The sequence below is a fragment of the Podarcis gaigeae genome (assembly GCF_964106915.1).
Source record: "Podarcis gaigeae genome assembly, chromosome: 11".
NCBI lineage: Eukaryota > Metazoa > Chordata > Lepidosauria > Squamata > Lacertidae > Podarcis > Podarcis gaigeae.
The window spans coordinates 8,099,794-8,125,896 of NC_139687.1; the positions used below are offsets into that span (position 1 = coordinate 8,099,794).

Sequence of the window (26,103 nt, forward strand, 5' to 3'; positions counted from 1 at the left end):
TGACCCTCAGGAGAAGTTGGGTTTTTTTTTGGAGGGGGGCGGAGAAGGAGGGTCGAGAAGGACACTTCCTACTCACCCCTTCTGCCATTAGTTTTTTGGTCCCAAGCCAAAGACTGTGACTTAACTGTTTTGTGAATTGGACTATTGTTGTACAGTGTAGATTGATGAGTAAGTATCTTGTCGTGTGTTGAATGGCTTAAAACAAAAGTGCTTCTCAGAACACTTAGTAGTAAAAATCCAATGTTGAAACACGCTAGAACTTCTGTAAAACTATTTTTTTCTCTTTTAGAAAAAGGCTTTTGGGTTTTCTCTTTCTTTCTTTCTATCTTTCTTTCTTTCTTCTTTTCTTCCTTTCTTCCTTATTATTTTGGAAGGATTAAAAAGGCAATGTGTTACTTTGCAGCCTGATGATTCATTGCTGGTTTTGTAGCCAAGTTCTTGCTGATAGTATGGCTGCCAACTCCTGGGTTATATTGCCTTAGTATGGGCATTACTGTATTCGACAAATGTTTGCGGATCGTACAGCTCCTTGTGGTGTAGTGGTGGGAGATGGACAGTGGAAGAACTGAGGAAATGGATTATAGTTCAGTTTCATTTTTGTGATAAAAGATGTGAGGGAATGATCTTCTGATTCTCAATCAATTTGCTAATAATAAATTGCAGTCTGCCAGGATATTACATATTTAGCATGTACGCAGAAATGGATTCGTATTTCCAAGGCGGGGTTTAATTGCTTCAGCTGAAGGTTGCTTCTGCCTGCTGTCACTATAAACAAGTTTGTTTCCTAAGATACTGGAGCATTTTTTGTACAGATAAAATTAGTAAAATATTATAATTATTACAGCGAATACTAGCAAGAAGCAACTAATGCTTCGTCAAGTGCCAGAATCATTAATGTTACAGGTGATACTTCAACACACTGTTGACTAATGGATATGTTCTTCTTTGTCACAAGAAAATTAAATGAAAATGTTCAGATTTTTTTGAATGCTGGAATTCGCACCAAATACCTGTTGCTGTTTTTAATGTTTGCATTAAGTGAAGTGACTTTGCAACCTAAAGTCCAAGAACTGATGTGCATTGCTACTCAGACCCAGGAACAATCTTCCTGCTTCATTAGGCAACAATCCTAAACCATCTTAATGTAGAAAAAGGCCCATTTTATTCCGTGGGACTTAATTCCCAATTTATATTATTACAGTTGCAACCTAAGGCATTCAGGTATTCCATGTGATTTGGTTGCCATTTTGTAAGCCAACTGCTTAAAATAGAAGGGTTTTTTAAATGGAATAATTTGTATTACACCCCAAGCACTGAGATTAAGGAGTATGCTCTCTCAACTTATTGTTGGGTGGCAATGCAGCATGATCTTTATTTCTTTATATAATATTTTTTATCCTGCTTTTCTCTCTGAAAAGAGAGATGACAAAAATAGTTCTTGGATTTGTTTGTTTTGTTTTGTTTTTTAAAAAGCATTACACTACACAAGGCCAGCACTAAAAAGAATCCATTGATTTGGGGGGTGGGAAGTAGAAGAAAAATGGCCACAGAATATTAAAATCAGTGTTCAAAGAAGAGCCATGACTAAGTGAAACAAATGAAGAAGCAGACAAATCAAAGGCTCACTGGAAAGGGAAAGTTTTTAGGCAGTGATGGGACCCTGGCAAAGTTCAGACACAAACTAATTTCCCCGTATATGGAATTCCACATGCTGGGTGCCGCAGTCATAAAGGTCCCACTCTCCCTGGCACATGCTGCTTTAAAACTCTTCCAGATTTATGGTGTGTAAAGGCAGTCATTTTTTCCTGGGGGATCCAGACAAGAAGCAGGTCAGAAAAATAGATTCAGGGCATTCAAAAAAAGATATTAGCAGTTAATATGGGCTTAGCACAAATATAGCTGAAAGACTGAACTGTGCTGGCCGTTTTTGCTGTAAAAGTCCTTTGTATTCTCTCTGACGTAACGCTCCCCATCGTGTGTCGTTCCATTATAATCACAACAAGATAATCACATTACCTGTACTAGATGAATTTCTTTTGCCATTACAGTGGTACCTCGGGTTAAGTACTTAATTCGTTCCGGAGGTCCGTACTTAACCTGAAACTGTTCTTAACCTGAAGCACCACTTTAGCTAATGGGGCCTCCTGCTGCTGCCGCGCCGCCGCAGCACAATTTCTGTTCTTAACCTGAAGCACTATTTCTGGGTTAGCGGAGTCTGTAACATGAAGCGTATGTAACCTGAAGCATATGTAACCCGAGGGACCACTGTACTAACCTGTGTGAGACACCATGAAATCAAAGTTGCCACCGATGTGCCTTGAGCAGGTAACTTTTCTTTCCGTGGAGCAAAAGGTATTCCATTATGGAAATAGTTTTGCAACAACTAGCTAAATTATGCTTTTCAACCATCAAAGTTCACTTTTGGATTTAAAACAAAGCCCTGAAGATATCAACCATTGGGCAGTGTCTGCCTAAATAGATGCAAAACCGTGTAATGAACTGCTGTAAATTCCACTCAAAGTCCTGCCCCGCCCCAGGATTTTGCTTATTTTTACCTCTCACACATAACTACTTAAATTCCCCTCCTTTTACTTTCCCATTTCATTTGACTCCCCCCCCCCCACATTATTTTTAAAAACGTTCTTATATTTGTTGTGCCTTTTCCTTGCTTTTACTTCTCTAATCTAATACAGTGGTACCTTGGGTTAAGTACTTAATTCGTTCCGGAGGTCCGTACTTAACCTGAAACTGTTCTTAACCTGAAGCACCACTTCAGCTAATGGGGCCTCCTGCTGCTGCCGCTCCGCCGGAGCACAATTTCTGTTCTCATCCTGAAACAAAGTTCTTAACCTGAAGCAATATTTCTGGGTTAGTGGAGTCTGTAACCTGAAACATATGTAACCTGAAGCGTATGTAACCCGAGGTACCACTGTATCACTGTTTCTGCTTATTAGTTCCCTTCCCCATCCCCTGTTGTCTCTTTAATTTTTTTCATAGCCTGCTACTTCTGTCCTTCGCCCTTTAAATTTCTTTCCACAACTCGTCATAGAGAAAAGTCTAGTACAGCTCTGAGGGCCTGTGTAGGCTGAGGAGGCAGCTTATAAAATTAATAGGTACATTTTTAAAAAAAGTTAATCTAAAAATGCCAAGGGAGGAGCAAAAATTGAAATCAAATAAATGGTTGACAAATATATTTAAAACCCTCAGCGGTCAAATAAATTACCCATGTACAAAAGAGCTGTTATTAATGAATGTAAGGAAAGCATTCTAGGAAAGGGCTAATGGGTATATTATAAGATTAATGACCCTTGAAAGAACAACAAAGCTGTTTGGAACATGGAGGACTTCTTAATTTGTGCATTTAGTTGTCCTTTGACTTCACGAACAGTGGGATACGTGATTAGCCATCATATTAAAGAGGTTAACAAAATAAAAGGTATTTTCTCTGTGTGTAGAAATATGAAAGAATGAGAAAGAAAAAGAATAAGAAGAATTAATATGCTATATATTTGATAGATATTGCATGTTACACAGTCTCCACATTCTGCACTGAACGCAGTAGATTTTAAGGCATTTTACAACTAATCCATGTGGCATTTTGGTATACCATATTTACTTGAGTCTAATGTGCCATCGAATCTAATGCACACCTCAACTTTCAAAACCTTGAAATCAAAAAAAGTGTTTGCTGGCAAATGTACGGTAAATGTGCCATCAAATCTAATGTGCACCTTAATTTTTGCAACGTAATTTGGCCAAAACAGGTGAGAATTAGATTAGAGAAAATGCAGTATTTCTTTTTTTAGACTAATAGTCTATTTATTGCATGTATGTGATGCTGGTTAAATGTGTTGGCATTCAGTAGTTCATGTTTTGAAAAGCACACTGTTTTTGGCTCATTAGTAAAATTATAGTATGTAATAAAGCTGTTCAGAAACCCTTGTAGGAGAAGCTTATAGCAGATATCTCAGTCATAGTTCAGAGCTACCACTTGGCGTAGCCATTTTCTGAGGCTTAAAGGTAAAGGTACCCCTGCCCGTACGGGCCAGTCTTGACAGACTCTGGGGTTGTGCGCCCATCTCACTCAAGAGGCCAGGGGCCAGCGCTGTCCGGAGACACTTCCGGGTCACGTGGCTAGCGTGACATCGCTGCTCTGGCGAGCCAGAGCCGCACACGGAAACGCTGTTTACCTTCCCGCTGGTAAGCGGTCCCTATTTATCTACTTGCACCCAGAGGTGCTTTCGAACTGCTAGGTTGGCAGGCGCTGGGACCGAGCAGCGGGAGCGCACCCCGCCGCAGGGATTCGAACCGCCGACCTTTCGATCGGCAAGTCCTAGGCGCTGAGGCTTTAACCCACAGCGCCACCTGCGTCCCATTTTCTGAGGCTTACCTAGGGGTTAGTGAAATGGGCCTTTGACAGGGACACAGGCCTTTGTGTGTGTGTGTGTGTGTGTGTGTGTGTGCCTGTGTGTGTGCCTGTGCAGAATCAGCTATCAGACTATGTAATACGATGTGTTTGTGTGTGGCGATGTGCTGCTGCTATTGTAGCGAGAGCAAATATAGGGGACATTTCCCGTTCTCTAAGCTCAGCACAAAGGCGTTCATTTTTTGTTGTTGCCCTTCTTCCTCACCTTGCCCTCACTTCACCCTCGCTTCAAGTCTTTGGACCTCATAAAATTAGCAATTTCTAATGTGCAATAAGCTGATTTTTTTTCTGCAGGGCTGATACAGCTGTTTACTGAGGGTGCAAGAAAAGCATAGGTATTCCTCTGGTCATCTTGACACCATATCTGTTCAGAATGCATTTCATGGCATGCTAAGTGCAGTCCCCCCCCCCCTCTACTTAACAACAACAAACTTCTCTTCAGATCAGATAAAAGTCAAAGCTAAAAAGAGCCAGTGAGGTATAGTGGTTAAGAATGGTAGACTCGTATTCTGGTGAACCGGGTTCGCTTCCCTGCTCCTCCACATGCAGCTGCTGGGTGACCTTGGGCTAGTTATACTTCTCTGAAGTCTCTCAGCCTCACTCACCTCACAGAGTGTTTGTTGTGGGGGAGGAAGGGAAAGGAGATTGTTAGTCGCTTTGAGACTCCTTCGGGTAGTGATAAAGCGGGATATCAAATCCAAACTACTACTCTTCTTCTTCTTCTTCTTCTTCTTCCTCCTCCTCCTCCTCCTCCTCCTCCTCCTGATATGGCAGCTTCCCATAGGTAGAGAGATTTTGACAAGGGGAAGCATTCAATGATGCATCTCCTCATCTGTATTCTGAAGCTGTAGCCCTTTGGGGCATGTTCTATGTTACACACACTGTGGTGTGTAGTTTGCTTCAGAGTTGCCCTTCGTTCCTTCACAGTTACTCTGATCAAATGAATGTGGAAGAACAAGGTGCTGTATAAGTGTGTGCATGAATAAAAGACTTAACACCAGGTTCACAATATGTATGGATCTATAAGATTAAACGTAGGTGTTGTTTTATGGTTCACTTCGTTTTAACTGTATCTGACTTTCCGTTGCAATTCAAGGTACATCGCACGGTTATAGCTCTTAAGAAAACCAGTCCCAAATTTAAAGGTAAAGGTAAAGGTACCCCTGCCCGTACGGGCCAGTCTTGACAGACTCTGGGGTTGTGTGCCCATCTCACTTAAGAGGCCAGGGGCCAGCGCTGTCCGGAGACACTTCCGGGTCACGTGGCCAGCGTGACAAAGCTGCATCTGGCAAGCCAGAGCCGCACACGGAAACGCCGTTTACCTTCCCGCTGGTAAGCGGTCCCTATTTATCTACTTGCACCCGGAGGTGCTTTCAAACTGCTAGGTTGGCAGGCGCTGGGACCGAGCAGCAGGAGCGCACCCCGCCACAGGGATTCGAACCGCCGACCTTTCGATCGGCAAGTCCTAGGCGCTGAGGCTTTAACCCACAGCGCCACCTGCTTCCCAACGTCCCAAATTTATGTTGCACCTAATGGCATCATCAGCGAAACAATTTTGAACACCCTTTGGGGTATTATTGAAATACTTAGTTATTATATGTCCACATGCATGTATGTGCATACCTACATAAACACATAAATCTGAGATGGCCATTTTTCAAATTCAGAAAATACAAACCAGAATGGCCATGTGTTGGAAGTAGCTTGAAGTTTACATAGAATTGCATCACTTAATTAGTGTGGTTCATTGCCAGCAGCCATTTCCCTCCTGCAAAGTGAAAGATTAAGGCCACCTAATGCAAAACACAAGTTTTCCAAAGAAATAAAGACAACAGAAGTGTTGTGTCTTTTATTTGAAGGAAAAATTAGCTGCACTGCTGCAGTACATCCTTTTTATTTGGTGGTTCCTCTCTTTGGAGACATTTTAATGAGTTACATTTATATAAGAACATGAAAAACTATTAATCTTATGCATGATTGTGCCTTAATACAATTACATATAAGCATGTTTCATATATGCAAATAGCTGTTCTAGGAGACCTAGTTTAGGATAATGCCTTTAAGTCTAGAAGCACATTTGTTCTTTATAAAACTTCTAAGATGTTGCTGCCCCTTAGGCTGGTGTAGAGTTTCAAGTAAGTGGAGAAAAATAGAGAAGATGCCAGGAATAGGAAAGAACCACACATGGCCTCTGCAGAGGTCTTTAATTGGTCCTATAAGCTGCAAAGGTGAGAGAATGTGTTGCTAGCAGTGGGAAATTAATTCAGCCCAGCCATGAGTAGAACATTGCAGGCCATTCTGTAGGTAGGTTTGCCAGTACTGAGGCTATTCCAGAATTTTAGATTAAGTATGATTCTTCCTGTCTTTCTCAACCTGTGGGTCCCCAGATGTTGTTGAACTACAACTCCCATCACCCCTAGCTAGCAAGGCCAGAGCTCAGGGATGATGGGAGTTGTAGTCCAACAACATCTGGGGACCCACAGATTGAGAACCACAGGTTCAGGGCAATATGGTACCTGTAGTCTTGAGGACCAGGCTTTATGACTGATGTTTACGTCTCATCCATTACAACGCTTTTGATCTTACTTCAACAGGACTGCTATGATCGTGTGCAAATTATGTCCATACAGTGTCTGGAAGCAAGCTCAGTGTTATGAGCTGTATTCATGCTTCCTAATTTTTGTAACAACAACAACAACAACAACAACAACAACAACAACAACAACAACAACTCCTTAAGCCTTTTATTTAGTTGTATTCCAGTTTTAACCAAATGGCACTTTAGGAAGAGTAGCTTAAGATTAATTTCTACTGATACTTCCACACTATCTTGATGTTGAATTTCCACTAAAAAGCAAATGAAAATTGATAGGAAGTACCTGCTGAAACATAGGACATTAGAAAGCTTACAGTGAGAACAAAGTAGTAAGCAGACCATTAAAAGCCTTAGTTTGGAATCATTCATAGTTTTCATGTAAAACCTGGACACTTTCCTGAATCCATACACCAGTTCTTAGGAGATTTATCTGCTTCTGGGTATGAAGACATTTAGGCCAGAGAAAAATCAAAGATGATAAGGGTAAAGGTCGAGTGGCAATTTTTGGAGAAAGGAGAATGCTTAAAAATAGGGTAGCTTAGCGCTATACTCTGTTAAAATAAAAGTGTCACACTCTCCTGGAAGCCAATATGCTACCTTTTGTTGTCCTTCCTTCCATGCTGTCTTAAATTAAGTCTGACTATAAAACCATGACTGTGGCATGTGATGGTTACCCCCAACTCAAATTTAAGAAGGTGTTCTTGAAAAGTACCGTGGCAAGCCCATGCTGAAGGAGAGTGCTTCCAGAAATACATTGTTGTATTTCTGGAAGCACTCTTGCTGCTTCTGCTTAGAAGCCTTTCTACATGGTCCACATGTTTTCAAATTGCTAGCCTGTACTTTTTCTCCATTGAATCTCAGTTTACCCATTCCATGGAAAATCTGTTAAGCTATTTTACATCCACAGTCACACTGGTGTGAAAGCTCATTAGTGCATTTGTTTTGGTGGATAGTTTTTTGATGTGTGTGGTCTGTCACCAACCTAGCCCTTTTGTTTCTGATGGCCCAAACAATGCAAGGGTTCCTATTTCTACTGAAATTTAATGACTGACTTCAGAGGAATTGTTCTTTCAGGATCTCCACAGTACATCAGTGGTGAGGATAGCAAATGGCTGAATAACAATGACTATCTGAGCAGAATGCCAATCACATACACATAAAAACTGGATTTGAATGACCTGTTTGCAGTATAAACATTCCCTGCATAAACTCCTTTCCCAGTTGTTGCTATGTGACACCATATTCCTGTGTTAATGGAACTAGTTAACTAGGTAAAGGGACCCCTGACTGTTAGGTCCAGTCGCAGATGACTTTGGGGTTGCAGCACTCATCTTGCTTTATTGGCTGAGGGAGCCGGCATGCAGCTTCCGGGTCATGTGGCCAGCATGACTAAGCCGCTTCTGGCAAACCAGAGCAGCACACAGAAACGCCGTTACCTTCCCGCTGGAGTGGTACCTATTTATCTACTTGCACTTGACGTGCTTTCGAACTGCTAGGTTGGCAGGAGCAGGGACCGAGCAACGGGACCTCACCCATATCTTAACTTGAGCAGGAATATCTCATATCCATAAAAGAAAACATGCATTTCTTGCTGTTTATCTTCTTCCTTTTTGGGCTGTGGAAGTGGAGGCGGGTCCACCTGGGTCCAACTCATATCTCCCCTTCCTCAGTTGTCAGCCGTGCTACCATTAATTCAGTGTAATCTCTGCCAGTTTACCATTCCCAGCTGTTTTGTGTTTAGAATCCCTAAGTTGGAATGATTCATTAATTAAAACATCAGTAGGATATATATGGCTTATCCAATCATCAAACTTACATTGCTTATGTTTGCTGCATTATATCCCTTTTATCATAAATAATATCAATTCTATGTAGTATTGGGTAACACTGTTAAACTTTCCCACATTGTGGTTTTTCTTCCCCTGGGAAGGGAGGGTGAAAGGGTGATGACGAAAACATATTTTGGACTTCCAAGTTCTGTTGCGTATCTTGTATATCAGTTATTGCCTGCAAACATCCCACGTAGAAATTTGTTTGAAGTGTTCTTTTAAAATAGAGATGGTGCTGTTCCAGTGATTGAAAGTAGATTGTCTTTTCATTTGCTGCCTCTTGTCTATTGCAGATCAGGGAGCATTCTTATAATTATTTCTTAGATTTTCTTTAAAAATATATATCTGTCAGAGCCACCCGAGGTCCCAGCTCACAAGAGACCAAAATCCAGTCCAAGTTATATACAAAAGGTTTTATTGAAGAACATTGTTGTCGTTACATCCAAGCTCCGTGGCTCAGCATCTGTTACCCTTAGATGTTAGAAGTCCCCTCTGAGTCAGTCCCGCCCCTGCACCAGCTTAAGAGGCTTGTACTGCTCCACCTTTTCCTCTCTTTCCTTTTCCGCAGGGTCTTCCTGCCCCCCTGTGCTCCCTCCCTCCGGGACTCCCCCGAGGCTGAGTCTTCTGCCGCCTGCTCCCCCCTCCTTCGTGCTTTGGGACCAGGCTCCTCCTCAGGGCTCTCCTCATTTCCGTGCGCCTCCACATTTGAACTTGGCGCGCGTACGTTGCCTCTGACCTTCCTTTCGACCGTTACGCTACTCTTGGTACTACACTCCTCCCCTTCCGGCAGGACGTTTTGCTCCGAACTCCTTCCCCTCTCTGCTCCCTGTTCTGCTCTTTCTGACACACTGGCAACTCCACCCCCTTCACTCCGTTCCGACGGAGAGGCCGGTCCCGATCTCCAGCCCCCACTGGGGATTCCCCCTTCGTTCCCCTGCTTCTGACTGCCTCCCTCTCTACTGCCCCTTGGCCTGACCAGGGGGGCTCCCTTTTGGGAATCCTCGGATTCACTTGACGGACTCACTGACAACCTCGGGTCGTCGTCGTCCTCTTCCTCGTCGCCCTGGGACCCCTCCCCCTCGCTCTCTGTCCCTGAAACCCTGACATCATCCATTTTGATTTTCTCACGTACTGGGAAGCTGAAAAGCATTTAGCTCTCTATGTCTCTTGACTGATGTCAGAATCCCACATAAAGCAAAACTCCTGAGGTTGCTTTGTTGCAACCCTTTCTGCTTGAATCAGGAAGATCAGAAACAGTTCCTTCCTTACTTGTTTACATTCAATTACTGCTCCGTCCTGGATCTGTACTTTTATCTTCCCCCCTCCCTCAAATTCACGTCTGGTGTAATAGATTTGTGCATTAGATTATATTTTATGGGCAAGATCTGTGTTTACTGAGGTAACTTTATTGTAGAGAAAATAATGCCCTTGAAAGCAAAATGTGTGGGTCTTTAGTAAACATCTTATTAGTGGAACGGCATTCTTTATGAAGCTCAGGGCAAGCTAGACATTACGTTATTCACATAGCTTCCTTTTAAGTACAGGATTTTTCTTTTGCAAATAGGGGGCTGTGATTTGGATCGGGCCCCTAGCATGAGGAGAAATAGGACTTTAGTCTCCTGTACTCACTGCACTCTTGATCTGAATTGAGCTCCCCACACCTGCTATTTGGTGGGGGGAGGCAGGTTCCCATTTAATGTAATAGTAGACATGGGGACAATTCTGATGGGGATCACACTGGAGCGGAAAGATAAAAAACTTTGCAACACTCCATGCCAGGGAACTCTCATGCCTGCTATAAACCCTGAGCTTAAGGGCAACTATGTGTTTAATGTAATGTGTAGTTTGACCTGCAATTCAATATCTTGCTTTTGGGTTATCAAACTGCAACTCAAATGCCGTCAGATGTGTGAATACAGCCATTTGGGCACCACAGACAGTTTGCAAACCCTTCAGCATACAACATTTTTTGATGGAAGTGTTTCACGCATTGATTCACTTATTGGCTAAAATGATACTGAGTGATTGTATGCTTGTGATATAAACTCTTAAATCCAGCTGACTGAAAGTTGTGAGTAGCTATTCTTGTTCTCTCTGCAGGCACACATAAGGGATTCTCGTGTCTGATTTATTAAATGGATTTAGCCCCATTCATATGGAAATCAAATCTCAACCAGTTCGTTTATGCTAGGAGACAAGACTAGAAAGACAATCCTGGTTGGACAAGCGAGTGTAGCTGATTTCCTTAACATGATTACTTGTATACCACATTGTGGAAAACACAAATAAGGTTGAAATTAAGAGTTCCCTGGAATACAAGGAGGGAGGTGAGAGGAAGTCAGGAAAATAAGTAAAAGAATGCTGAGAATTTGAAAGGAGAGATTTTTATTTTGTATTTTTCTTATCCTTTTGTTTTTTGTGTGGAATTTTTGATTTCTGATTGTTGTAATTTTTCTTTTTTTGTCTTTGATGTTTACTTTTTGTTATCTTTGTGGTCTTTTTTCTTGAGAAAACCTAAAAAAATATTATTGTAAAAAAAAGAAAAAGAAATTAAGAGTTCCCAATAGCTAGCGGAACAAAAAATAGTTTTAAGCTCCAACTCTTCTTGTGTGTTGGCTTAGAGAGATAGTGAGATGTGGGGGTGGAAAATAAAGCAAAGCTTTGCATCCGTACAAACTCCACTAGGAAGACACCTGTTGTCTTGATGTTAAAAGTTCTTTCTTTATTGGCTTTATGAAGAAAGTAGGGCATTAAAGCCGTGTTCCTCAAGTTACAGGTAAGAAGCGTTTTGGCAGGTTGCGTATGTTGCACTGCTGGTTGATTCCAGGAGATCTGAAGACTCTCGGGGGGGGGGGGGGTAGAGAAAATGTGTGTAATGCTAAATATGCCCTTACAAGGCTATCCCTAATAGTTTAAAAGCTAGAGTGTGGCCTTTTTCCAGTTCGTTGAATTTATTACCATCTTGGCTTAGTTGGAACAATGGGAGTGGACTAGAGTGGACCCCCCCCCCAGCACTGTCCCTTTTTGAAAGTATTGGCAAAAATCATACAGTAATCCAGCTGAGTGTCTCTAAGAGTTTGAGCAGAAATTCTGGCTTTCATATTAAATTAGGCATGGTTACGAGGCAAGAATCATTTGAAGTTTTTGTGCAGCATGTGACTGATGGAGCAAGCAACTGTGATGCAAAACATTCCCATGTGCTTTTGTGGGGGGTTGTGTGTCTGAAATGTAGCCAGACGAGAAAAGCTTTTGTGTGTGGAATGTGCTAAAGGCATTTTATTCCAAAATAAGGATTTCTAATATCATTTTAGCCAAGGTCACACTTACTGGAAATAGTTAAACCCCATCCTTCATCTCTTGTTTGAGCTTTCTAATGAATTGTTTTTTTAACATAGAGACAAAGACATTGAAAAAAGTACATAGTTGATGTTTGGTTTTTTATGTTCTGTTAATATAACCATTAGGCCACATTTTAAGTTAGTGGGCAGTATTCTCTTCTGTCCCCGCTTTTAATACGTTTATCACAGCTTTGTGTTGTACAGAGGATGGGAGAAATCATCTCAGTTGGTGTGAATTCAGGATTCAAGTGCTCTCGTTCATTTCTCATTCATATCTCCCTTCTGTCCTAGTCATGTGAGCATGCCCAATTTTCCCTATACCTGATTCAGAACTGTACTACCAACATGGCCAGTGACAGCGTCCAGTGCTTCTGGGCAGCTCTCGGGGGCTTCAGAAGGGTCATGCATTGGTCTTTTTCATAGGAGTATAAAGCTTTCTGCTTTGTTCTTCTGACACTTCTCACTTCCTCGTACTGAAACTAGTTGGTTGGAAGTGTATCAGTATGAAACCATGCTCCTGCCCACTTATACATGAGTGAGCTACCGTAACTGTTCCCCCTAGGTCATTGGTGGCAAACCTATGGCACGCGTGCCAGAGGGGGCACTCAGAGCCCTCTCTGTGGGCACACACGCCGTCGCCCCAGCACAGAGTTCGTCAGAGTTCATTACAGTGGTACCTTGGATTAAGAACTTAATTCGTTCCGGAGGTCCGTTCTTAACCTGAAACCATTCTTAACCTTAGGTACCACTTTAGCTAATGGGGCCTGCCGCGTTGCTGGAGCACGATTTCTGTTCTCATCCTGAAGCAAAGTTCTTAACCTGAGGTACTATTTCTGGGTTAGTGGAGTCTGTAACCTGAAGCGTCTATAACCCGAGGTACCACTGTACTAGAAAGCCAGGGGGACGCAGAGCCAGGCTGCTCCTCTCCCCCTCTCCACGGGCGCCTGAGGACATTTCTCACATCACCCACACCTCTTCCCAGCCCAGCTGCTCCCGCTCCATTCTGCGCCCCTCGACTGAGTCAGGCGGAGCCAACCGAGTGTATCACACGAGCTGCTCCTCATGCTTCAAGCATGTATGAGTTGTTTTTTTCTAAACTCAAACCTCAGTACAGTGGTACCTCAGGTTACAGACGCTTCAGGTTACAGACTCCGCTAACTCAGAAATAGTACCTCGGGTTAAGAACTTTTGCTTCAGGATGAGAACAGAAATTGTGCGGCGGTGGCTGGAGGCCCCATTAGCTAAAGCGGTGCCTCAGGTTAAGAACAGTTTCAGGTTATAAACGGACCTCCAGAACGAATTAAGTTCTTAACCCGAGTTAGACCACTGTATTCAGGTTAAATTGCCATGGTGGCACTTTACGATCAGTAAGTGTGTTGGGTTGCAATTTGGGCACTGGGTCTCTAAACGGTTTGCCATCACTGCCCTAGGTGCTGTCCCATGTACCAGCCCCACTCCATAGGGCTCCTTCAGTAGGAACGTGTATCCATGCAGAGAAAGCCCCCCCCCCAACCATTAGGTCTGAAGCTGATTACAAGTTGGCCCAGGGTATGGTACATGAGGCAGTGCTGGGGCTGGGGGCAGCCCACCCATGGATGAGAGCCTCGTCCCGTACTAAATATCTGAAGAGGGCTTTATTTTATAACACATAGTTCAGATACTTCTGCATTCAGAAAATTTAAAAAATGGTTATGAGCAGTTAAACATTTGGATGTAATTTTCAAAAAAAAAGAACAAAAAATATGCTGTAGCTTTTTCTTTTGATGTAAAAGGCAAACATATATTCCTTGAAACAGGGCATTTCTAAGAATGTGTTAATGAGTTAACCACTTTAAGTGATGTCTATCGCACATGGCATTGGCTACCCACTTGTATGTTGTTTCTGAGCAATTAATTTCCTAATGTGCTTAAGAGGTAGTGATCACATGGGGACGAAGCACGTGGCCACCGTTCTAGTAATTTCACTTAGTAAGCTTACCAAGTGGAAATTGCCGTTATCATGTGAATAACATAACAATGAACCTGCCTTTAAAGGCTTTTCAAAAATACTCATTTTATTTGAAATGATTGAATTTCACATGATTGATTTCACATGGACATTTCATACGGTTGTTACCACATCGCCTCCATTTCAGAGGCATAAGAAATTGATCACAAAAGTTGAAGAAATGTTGCAGTGAGCTTGGCTAGGAAGGCTCAGTGTTGCTGACACTGAGAATCTAAACTAAATTCATGTTTGAATGAATAGTTTATACTCCTAACAACTTCAGTATGTTGAAGTTGTATTTTCACTGCCTGATACAAGTAGTACTGTTTAAAATATGCTTTCTTAAAGTCTTCTGTAAAACAGAAGTGCCTGTAGCCTTAAGACTGGGACAGACTGCACTGACATTTCAACTTATAGAACAATTTGTGTTCACAATCTCTGTCTATTGTATGACGGCAGATGAGACAGACTGACTGACTCCAGGAAGCTTGGCTGGGGTAAAGGGTGTACAGCATCGTTCAATCTCGCATGCAACTCACTTTTTGTGTGCCATGTTGCTTGTTTCTAGCAAATAATTCTAGTTGCAACAAACCTGGTAAGAAACAGAGCTTGTGTTTGTGGGTGCTGTGTTTACTTTCTGTTCTGCCTCTAAATGATGTGTGCAGCAGCTTCTCTCTCACTTGGTTTGAAAGAAATCAATTGCTATAAATAAAATAGCATCCAAATTGGAGAAGTATTTGAAAGTTAAAGTATATTTTGGCATTTAGCACAGCCTGACAATGCTGACAGTGTAAAAAGAGGTCAGCAGAGCAATCCTAACTCCCAGTCTGTACTGCTGAGATAGAGGTGTTTCTCCTATGGTTAAAAAGGACCCCTGACAGTTAGGTCCAGTCGCGGATGGCTCTGGGGGTTAGATGGAAGCAAAAGCTCCTGCTCCACCCACTGAAACTACAGCAGAGTCTCTGCTACAGGCAGAGGTGTTCCCGCCAATGGTAGCTATCCTAAGGCAGGCATGGCCAACCTTGGCCCTCCAGCTGTTTTGGGACCACAATTCCCATCATCCCTTACCACTGGTCCTGTTAGCAAGGGTGATGGGAGTTGTAGTCCCCAAACAGCTGGAGGGCCAAGTTTGCCATGCCTGTGGAACTCAAAACAGGACACCAGCCTGAAGATGGTGCCACCAAAATGCCTAAAACAGCCCCCTTTTGCTCTGTGTGGTGTGATCAGTGGGACTTTGAATGTAGTTGTGGATCCAGTTTTAAGTTCTGCCCTGCTGCTCTCGCCTGAGGTTTTGGATTGTTCTGTAGATGTTTCTAAATGAACATTCAATAATGAATAAAGGAGGAATTATATTGACAGAAGCATGAAAATGCTGGAAAATAACACCAAGCAACAACAAACTAGGGCATACAGTATATGAAACTAATTTCTAAAATGAATTTCTAGTTCCAGTGACTAGACTCCTTTGCACCTTCATATTGACTGCTGTTCAAATGTTTTCTTATTATGGAATAGGTGTTCTCAGGTGCTAATGTTTCATGTCTTCTTTAAAATCTCTGGCAGTGTTTCTGGAAGCATTTACAAGAAATAGAAAAGGCTGGGCTGAACAAAGAGTCATACTTTCTTACCCTCTGAATTGAAGAGGTCAGTTCTTTCTTTGTGCCTGCACATTTTAAAACCATAAGAAGAATGGTTTTAGGCTGAAAACAGTCAGTGCTGGAAAAATGAAAGTGCACTGTGATATTGTATGCAACAGCTAAATGTGAACTTTTGAAAAGCACAGTATTTTGAATGCAAAGGGCACAGTGTGATTCAGAGGCCTGTTAAATCAACTTAGTGCTATTTAAATTGCTGCAACTACTGGAGAAATAAATAAAGAAATATACAGTGGTGCCTCGGGTTACATACGCTTCAGGTTACATAACGCTTCAGGTTACAGACTCCTCTAACCCAGAAATAGTACCTCGGGTTAAGAACTTTGCTTCAGGATGAGAACAGAAATCGTGCTCCGGCGGCACGGCAGCAGCAGGAGGCCCCATTAGTTAAAGTGGTGCTTCAGGTTAAGAACAGTTTCAGGTTAAGAACGGACCTCCAGAACGAATTAAGTACTTAACCCGAGGTACCACTGTATAAAGAGGTACTGGAGTCCTTGGGCAAGGTAATCAAAATTTTACTGGTTTAGGATTCCGCAATTCTGAGTTCAGAGAATTTACACAGTTAAATATATCCCTGAAGGGTAAAAAAATATCAAGGGTTGTGTTTCTACTAGGAAAAAGAAATAAGTTTGTAATTCTAAACACATTTAATAAGGCTGGAGTGTTTAACTGAATCCCTCTGGTGGACAAAATCCTTATATTCTCCATCCCAAATAGGCCACATTTTACATCATATTTACATTTACAAATAGGCCACATCCATCAGGCAGTCACTTTGACATCACTTTGACATCTGGTGACCTATTCTTGCATATTTCAGGGCATGGAAGCCACACCAGTAAGCTAAGCATCATGCACAAAACTATGCAACCCCTGATGACCATCTGATTGTAAGAGGGTCTGTGAGCAGTAATAAAAAAGGTAAAGGACCCCTGGCAGGTAAGTCCAGTCGCGAACGACTCTGGGGTTGCGGCGCTCATCTCTTTTTACTGGCCAAGGGAGCTGACGTTTGTCTGCAGACAGTTTTTCCAGGTCATGTGGCCAGCATGACTAAGCCGCTTATGGCGAAACCAGAGCAGCACACAGAAATGCCGTTTACCTTCCCGCCAGAGTGGTACCTATTTATCTGCTTGCACTTTGACGTGCTTTTGAACTGCTAGGTGGGCAGGAGCTGGGACCAAGCAACGGGAGCTCACCCCGTCATGTGGATTCGAATCGCTGACCTTCCGATCGGCAAGTCCTAGGCTTAATGGTTTAGACCACAGCACCACCCACGTGGTCACCCATGTATCACGTATACGTAAGCCTTAATGGTCAGCTGATTCTTGGTGCTTTGTGTACAGGGCAGTGAAAACCCCCAGCTAACTGTTGGTGCTTGCTAGCATTGTGCACAGGTTTTGCAGCTGCTGCTGATCAGCAGAACCTGCAACCCCACTTTGGCCAGCCACGTATTTACCTGCCACACACCTGACATTATATATTATATATATTGTTAGGTGAAGGGCCAGTGGGTGTGACTTGGTCAAAATGGCCTTGTGAACCAACTGGGCAGGCTTGGCAGGCCTAATTTGACCTGTGCACTAGAGGTTCCCCACTTGTCCTCCTTCCAATTACTCTTGTCAGAGGAGCCAGCATCACATTTAACAGAGAAACTATGAGCAAGCATTTCCCAAAAACCTTGGCCTTGAAACTAGCATCCTCCCTTACCACTGAAACCACACAGCTTGAAACCTACAGATTCAGAGGCTTATCAAGAGAGGTAATGCTTTTGGAATGAAACCCTGAACACTGAAGCAAACACCATATCTTAGTTTTCTTCTTAGCTTGCTACTCCTTTGTTCTCCTGTAGACTTTGCGCCTCTACCAAGTGATCCTAATAAGCTTAATTTATTTGCAAAGAGCAGAGGTGAGGCATATGATTTCCTGGCCATGGGAGAAGGTGAATCTGGGGTGACAATGATCTTGCGTCCTGGAAAACAATAATGATCTTAAAGCTGTTTTTCAGTAAAGTAACCCAATCATTAACATGGACTTAGGGAAAGTTGTTGCTCCGTATGGAAAGACCCATTCATGTCTGGGATATCGTGTTACACTGGTTAGTTTTTTCATTTGCAGAGAACCAACTATTGCTGTTCTCTGATGAGATTGTGTATGTGAGTGCCTAAAGGGAAAAAGTTGGAAGAGAAACACTAATCTCTGAATAATTGCACAAAAGGTGCACCCAGGGCTCAAAACTACCCCATATCTGAGCTGAAGTAGCAGTTTGATTTTTTCTTGTATTTCATTTTTAAGAGGTGAAAATTAATCCCAATTATAAAACTAATTATATATTTATAGCTTGATTAAATGCTGCTGCAATACAACACATAATTTAGATTTATATACCTATGTATTACATTTTTATCCTGTGATCAGACAAGCAATATAGCACACAACAGTTAAAAACCAGCACAAATGTTAATTAAAATGCAACACAAAGTGTTGGTGTGAGGAGGCCAATCTCAGACCTACAGCAAGTCCAGCCATGATGATAATAGCTGCATCTTAGCTGGGGCACTTTTAGCATGGAAGAACATTGAGAAGGTGAGGGCATTTATCTTGTTGTTTGACAGACCACTATGATGCTGTGCAAGCCCATTGAAATGGATGCCTTTTACAGATTTCTCCAAGATCTCCAAAAGAAAAGGCTAAAACATCCCCCCTTCAAAATCTCTGGTACTAAAGCAGTCTATACTAATAAAAGAAGATATGACAAACTCATGATCAAACATCTGTGTGCCAGACACACACATAGTTTTGTGTGCACCATTATTCTGTCTATTTCAGATGTTACATACTTTCTTTCAAGCAGATCCAAAAGGTAATCTGTTGAGAGAATGATATTTCAATTTAGAGAAAGTGTTTCCTTAAAGCACTGTTCTTTCCTTGTTTCTCTTGATGGGCTTCATGCAGGTTTTCCACATGAGTGGTGTGCCTGCTATAATTCTGTTTTATAAAGGCATTTCAGTGGAGAGTCCTTTACTGCAACTTGTCAAATGTCTTGATTAATCTGTTTTTCCTATTAATAATTGTTTTTGGTATGTAACTGTATTCAGATTTTTGGGATGTTTTGAAGCTAGTTAGCTAGCTACTGGTGTGTAGGAAGTTGCCTTTTACTAGGTCAGACTATTTGGCCAGGACAATAAAGGTAAAGGTAAAGGGACCCCTGACCAGTCGTGACCGACTCTGGGGTTGCGGCGCTCATCTCGCTTTATTGTCTGAGGGAGCCGGGGTACAGCTTCCAGGTCATGTGGCCAGCATGACTAAGCCGCTTCTGGTGAACCAGAGCAGCGCACGGAAACGCCGTTTACCTTTCCGTCGCAGCGGTACCTATTTATCTACTTGCACTTGACGTGCTTTTGAACTGCTAGGTTGGCAGGAGCTTGGACTGAGCAACGGGAGCTCACCCCGTCGCAGGGATTCGAACCGCCGACCTTCTGATCGGCAAGTCCTAGGCTCTGTGGTTTAACCCACAGTGCTACTAACCTAGTATTGTTTACTCTGACAAGTAGCAGCTCTCCTGCTTCCTGATCCTTTTAACAGGTAATGCCAGTATTGAGCCTGGGACCTTCGGCATGCAATGCACATGTTCTGCTGCTGAGCTATGGTTACTTCTGAGACCTGATCTGTTCATTGCTTCTTGGACCAATACAGTGGTACCTCGGGTTAAGAACTTAATTCATTCTGGAGGTCCATTCTTAACCTGAAACTCTTCTTAAGCTGAGGTACCACTTTAGCTAATGGGGCCTCCTGCTGCTGCCACGAGATTTCGGTTCTCATCCTGAAGCAAAGTTCTTAACCCGGGGTACTACTTCCAGGTTAGTGGAGACTGTAACCTGAAGCGTCTGTAGCCCAAGGTACCACTGTATATGACTCCTCCTTTGTAAGGCATAGTTTTCACTACATTTGTAAGCCTCTGTCCAGGACAGACTATCTTCTCAACTCCTGGACCTAGGAATTGCTGACCAACAGTACCTCTTGTCTGATCAGGTTCCAAATATTCCCCATACATTTCTTCCACAGTTATGGCCTTTTCCATAAGGCAACATTTTTGTGTGTACAAGAAATGAAAGAGCATTCAGTCATGTGATTCGCCACCTGACGTCTGAAGGTTTCAGCCAGACACATGTTTTTCACCTGAATGAGAATTAGGGTTCATGAAGCAATTGCAAAGCCTCCGTCCTTCCAACAGAATTTTGAAACAGTGAAGACTACTGCATACTTAAGAGTTTATTTTCCAGGGTGCTCTCCATGTTGCTTTTCATTGTGGGATCTTGAAGGTTATGTCAGGAATCCTTGTAGCTAGCAGGGCTGACAAATCAATAAATTACACCAATAATAACTTGGGTCCAATCCAGAGAGGTACTTTAAGGGGCTGTGGAACTTTGGTCTTCTTTCCCCACCTCCCATCCCTTTAAGCATCAAACCACTATGTAAGATTATAAACTGCTTGGAAGCTCTCCTGGGTTTCAGAGGAGACACATGGGAGACTGCCTTAAAAAAAAATAATTAAGTACAGACTCTCTTCAGCTATAATAAACTAGAGTGGCCAGGATTCTTTGAGGAAGCCATCACTGGTAAAGTGGTATGAGAGTGTTTTCTGTGCATGATGTGGACGTGATCTGAGATCCCTGCTGCTGTTACTGCTGGCAGCAACAGTGCAAGAGGCCTAATCTTGGCACCAGGTGTCTGAGGAACATTTTATGAAAATATTTTGGGAGTTTATATAGCTGGAAATGGTTTTTGTCTATTAAAGCTATGCTCTGCCTCTGGAGGCAGTCATGTTTCGGAATACCAGTTGCTGGAAATGGCAGGAGAAGAGAATACTCTTGTGCTTGAGTCCTGCTTGCTGCCTTGGAAGGTAATCCGAAAACTACAACTAATCCAGAATGCGGCAGCTAGACTGGTGACTGGGAGCGGCCGCCGAGACCACATAACACCAGTCTTGAAAGACCTACACTGGCTCCCAGTACGTTTCCGAGCATAATTCAAATTGTTGGTGCTGACCTTTAAAGCCCTAAACAGCCTCGGTCCAATATACCTGAAGGAGAGTCTCCACCCCCATCGTTCTGCCCGGACACTGAGGTCCACCGCCAAGGGCCTTCTGGCGGTTTCCTCGCTGTGAGAAGCCAAGATACAGGGAACCAGGCAGAGGGCCTTCTTGGTAGTGGCACCCCCCCCCCCCCCGTAGAATGCCCTCCCACCAGATGTCAAAGAGAAAAACAACTACAGTAGTTCCTCTGGATGCGAATGGGATCCATTCTGGAGCCCCGTTCGCATCCTGAAGCGAACGCAACCCGCGTGTGCACGGGTCGCGTTTCACCGCTTCCACACATGTGTGTGACGTCATTTTGAGCGTCTGCGTGAGCGGCGAAACCCGGAAGTAACGTGTTCTGTTACTTTCGGGTTGTCACGGAGCACAACCCGAAAATGCTCAACCAGAAGCTACTTCAACCCGAGGTATGACTGTACCTGACTTTTAGAAGACATCTGAAGGCAGCCTTGTTTAGGGAAGCTTTTAATGTTTAATAGGTTTTGTATTTTAATATTCTGTTGGAAGCTGCCCAGAGTGGCTGGGGAAACCCAGCCAGGTGGGTGGGGTATAAATAAATTATTATTATTATTATTATTATTATTATTATTATTATTATTATTCCCACAGGGAGCTGGTTGGCCACTGTGAGAACAGGATGCTGACCTAGAAGGGCCATTGGCCCGATCCAACAGGCTCTTCTTATGCTATTATGTTTAAGAATTGTAGGTGCCTTTCCTGCATCAGAAGCCACCAGCTGAGTTCCACCTTAAATTATCAATTTTACTCCATACACAAATTGATACTGGCACAAGTCTTACTTCCCCACCTGCATTGCAAATATATTAAGCATGTAAAGAATTCCCTGCTCCCACTGAACATGGCCCTGAAATTTATCTCATCATGTTTTAAACTTTCCATAGAGAGTTTACAATATAAAATGACAGAAGAGCTCGGCACCTGCAGTTGACAGTGATGTTTACAGGAGCTAAGGGTTGTTCAATGCCTTGCGATTCAAGTAGCTAATTTAAGAGATCAACATCTTGGTCTGTGCAACTTGGCTAAGGCATAGGAAGAATGTGTCAGAGTTGGGATTAGCCCCCTGATGGGTTCTTTAAAGGCTGTTGTTCTTCATTTCATGCGGCCGTTCCCCCTTTTATCTGGAGTTCTTGCTGGCTGCTCAGCAGAGGAGCTGGCTCAGTTACAGTCTGTTTGGTTGGATGCTTGCAAGAGCTCTAATGCTATCATCAAAAGTTTAGGAAGTAGTGCCCTCTAGTAGTCGGCTCATTTGGAATCTTACTGGAAACTAACCCCCCCCCCCCACTCTTTCAGTTCACCTTTGTCTGTGTGTGCATCTCTCTCTGTGTGTGTGTACAAGCATATAAAAACTTCAGTTACCATTAAAAGGTAAAGGTAAAGGTACCCCTGCCCGTACGGGCCAGTCTTGCCAGACTCTGGGGTTGTGCGCCCATCTCACTCAAGAGGCCAGGGGCCAGCGCTGTCCGGAGACACTTCCGGGTCACGTGGCCAGCGTGACATCGCTGCTCTGGCGAGCCAGAGCCGCACACGGAAACGCCGTTTACCTTCCCGCTGGTAAGCGGTCCCTATTTATCTACTTGCACCCGACGGTGCTTTCGAACTGCTAGGTTGGCAGGCGCTGGGACCGAGCAGCGGGAGCGCACCCCGCCGCAGGGATTCGAACTGCCGACCTTTCGATCGGCAAGTCCTAGGCGCTGAGGCTTTAACCCACAGCGCCACCTGCGTCCCTCAGTTACCATTAGAAGAATCTAAATGGCTATAATCACTTGAAAATGTAGTTGCTGCAGGCTTTTAAATGTAGTAATCTATTTATATTCACTGGCATATTTTCAGCCAGAAACCTTGTCTTTATAAGGATAAAGTTGTATCTCAAAGCCTCCTCGGTTTAAGTGTGCTATGCACAGTTTATTTGCTTTCTACACCAGAACATCTGGCTGCTTCCTTATAAATGGAGTGGATTTGTGTGATACGGAGTAAACAGAGTTCCATAATCTCTGACTCAAAACCTCTTCTGGGCATCTTTTATAATTCCTCTTGGAATGATGCCCTAATTCTATCATGCATAAGAAACAACTGATTGTTCTGTTGTTGTTTTTTAAAACAATAGTGTGTGTTTCACATTTAATGACATTGCTTTCAGAAACTTCTCACCCTAGGACCATTTTGGCTATTGTGAGAGGAAGGGAAAGGAAGTGTGAATCACTTGTACTTCCTGTTCTTTGAATTTCTTTTTGAAATCTGAAGGAGAACTTGTGTTATCTCCACTTCAGCTCCCGTTCAGCTGTAGCTGTTCCTAATATATTATGAACCCAACCTGCAAATCATACCATAGTGTGAAATGCACAAAATTCCACATTCAGACTTTGGGTAAATAACAGCATGCGGCAGGGATTCATGTCTCCTATCTCCCATCTTGTTCATGTCTGAACTGCACAGTGTTATTGTGTGGTGTGGAGTTAATATTCATTGTGTCATAAAACAAATGTTTACAATGAGGTGTGCTTACTGTTTTAGTATTATAGGGTGAATTGATATTCTAGAAAAAGACACACGCACACACACACACACCTGGAATTTGGGCGTCTGAATCCAACCCAGAGCCATCAAAATTAAGGCGATTGTTTCTTTAAAAGGAAAATTGCACATTTTATGACACAAACATGGTTCTGTTGCTATAAATTGCTCCCTGAACATTTGTGATAGATCAGAACTTTTCCTTCTTTTATTTCCATTATTCCATTATTGTGACTTGGTTCACTTTTGGCAGTTGCGCTGGTGTTATAAACCTACTTCTTGCCTGTCCCTTATCTTTGTCACAGTGAACCCCATTTATCCCCCAGCTTTCTTGTGTGGTGTACCATATTCTGTATAGTAAGAAGTCTTTAGGGGCATCTGTTTTTGGAAGGTCTTGCATTTAAGCCACAAGTGCAGCCTAGACAGAAGAAAGTTCAGGTCCTAGAATATGATTGTAATAATCTGTGGAGAGATCTACCCGTATTTTTCGCTCCATAAGATGCACCTTTTTACTCCTAAAAAGTAAGGGGAAATGTCTGTGCGTCTTATGGAGCAAATGTGTGGTTGATCAATGGCTCCCTTTCCGGCCCCGCCTCCTTGCCCAGGCTTCCATTGTTGAATGTTCTGTAGACGGAGGCTGTTTCCCCAGCGACATGTGATTGGCTGATTAGATTGTCTGGAAACTGTAGAAACTGCTCCCTTTCCTAAAGAAGCTGAAGAACTGTGAATTGAACCCCATAAGAACAGGATTTTTCCCCTTTGCAAAGTAAGCTCAACAACTTTGAGCTGATCCTCAAAAAAGGGGCTTTTCCCCTTTGCAAAAGAAGCTGCACAACAAATGGGGCTTTTCCCATTTGCAAAAGAAGTTGCACAGCTGTGAGCTGATCCCCCCAAAAACAGGGCTTTCCCCCTTTCCTCCTCTAAAAACTAGGTGCGTCTTATGGTCAGGTGCGTCTTACAGAGCAAAAAATACGGTACTTGTCAGGAAGCTTTCTTTCTGGTAGCCTGAGGTCCCTTTCTTCTGGTCTCTTTGCACTTTCTTTTGGGAAGGTGAGGATGTCAGACAGACAGATGAAATGCAGAGCAGCTATCTTTATGGCCGCAGCTGGTACAACAACAATATTTTAACACTAGTTCACTATGCAGTACTAGCCTGAATTAATTAATCATTTTACAGTCGTTACCAAAGTTTATGTTGGCTTAGTCCTTAAAACCTCACATTCATTATCTACTTTTCTGTTCCATGGCTTTCCCCACCACCACCACCGTCCTTTTCACTGACTTTAGATGCTAATCCTATATTTATTCCTTCAGATTGTCATTTTTTCCCAAGAAGGTGAGTTTCCCCAGTGTGTTGTTGGAATTCTTTGAAGTGCAGATGTTTCTCTGTAGTGTTCTTACCACCCTCAAAGCTTGCCATTGTGACGACATCTTTCTGGCTAGACATCTTTTCCACCTTCCGTGTTTCACATCATTGAATCTCCTGAGATGCTGTGAGGAATCATTTGCAATATACCTGGGTGTGGTCAGATGAAAGGACATTCAGTGCTGAGCTTAACTTCTGAACGCTGAGATATGCACTAAATGGTGACATGGCTTATGAATTGTGCTAGCAGCAGGGCCTCTGGTTCAAAGCATTGGCAAGGGAATGAGAGCTGGAGTGGGTGGGTACTCAGGGCAGGGGTGCCAACTTGAATAAAATATTGTGAGGGGCCAGGTAAGTGCCGCCTCACATAATGGATCACACACACCATTTGAATGGCAAAGCCCATCACCGGGGGGGGGGGCAGCCCCCTAAAATATTTTATTGAGGGGCGAAGGGACCTTGTTGTGTGCAGCCTACACTTCGGGCAATCTGTGGGTTCTAACCTTTTAAGAAAGGTTTATTAATGGTGCTTTAACAGAAGGGACGCGGGTGGTGCTGTGGGTTAAACCACAGAGTCTAGGACTTGCCGATCAGAAGATCGGTGGTTTGAATCCCCGCAACGGGGTGAGCTCCCGTTGCTCGGTCCCTGCTCCTGCCAACCTAGCAGTTTGAAAGCACGTCAAAGTGCAAGTAGATAAATAGGTACCGCTCCGGCGGGAAGGTAAACGGCGTTTCCGTGTGCTGCTTCCATTCGCCAGAAGAGGCTTAGTCATGCTGGCTACATGACCCGGAAGCTGTACGCTCCCTTGGCCAGTAAAGCAAAATGAGCGCCACAACCCCAGAGTCGGTCACGACTGGACCTAATGGTCAGCGGTCCCTTTACCTTTACTAACAGAACAGAATGATGTAGGTATGTTTGTCAATCAGTTTGCCTATGACCAAGCTTCATTCAGTGATGGCTGAAGAAAGATCCCATGTGATAGCCAATTGCATTCATGCATACTTTTCTAAGCAGCAATACAGTTTCCTAGTCGGCCACAGCAGCATAACTATTATTGATAAATAATGTAGTTAATATTGAAAAGTTTACATAATAATATGCATATTAAGAAGTGCAATTTGAATATATCATGTTAGACACTTTAGTCTGAGTTCTATGCGACTTCTGCCAGCTTACTTGTAAATGTAGGGCCCCCACCACATGGTGCCTTGGCTGAGAGGCGCATGGGAGACGTGAGCAGCACAGTAAGTAATATTCTTCACCAGACATAGGCAAACTTGG

General features: G+C 43.1%; 1 protein-coding gene across 13 annotated transcripts in view; it reads left to right on the plus strand.

Moving 5' to 3' along the window:
- Positions 1-26,103, plus strand: part of AOPEP (aminopeptidase O (putative)) — a 186,998-nt gene that overhangs the window by 107,237 nt on the left and 53,658 nt on the right. The window lies entirely within an intron of this gene.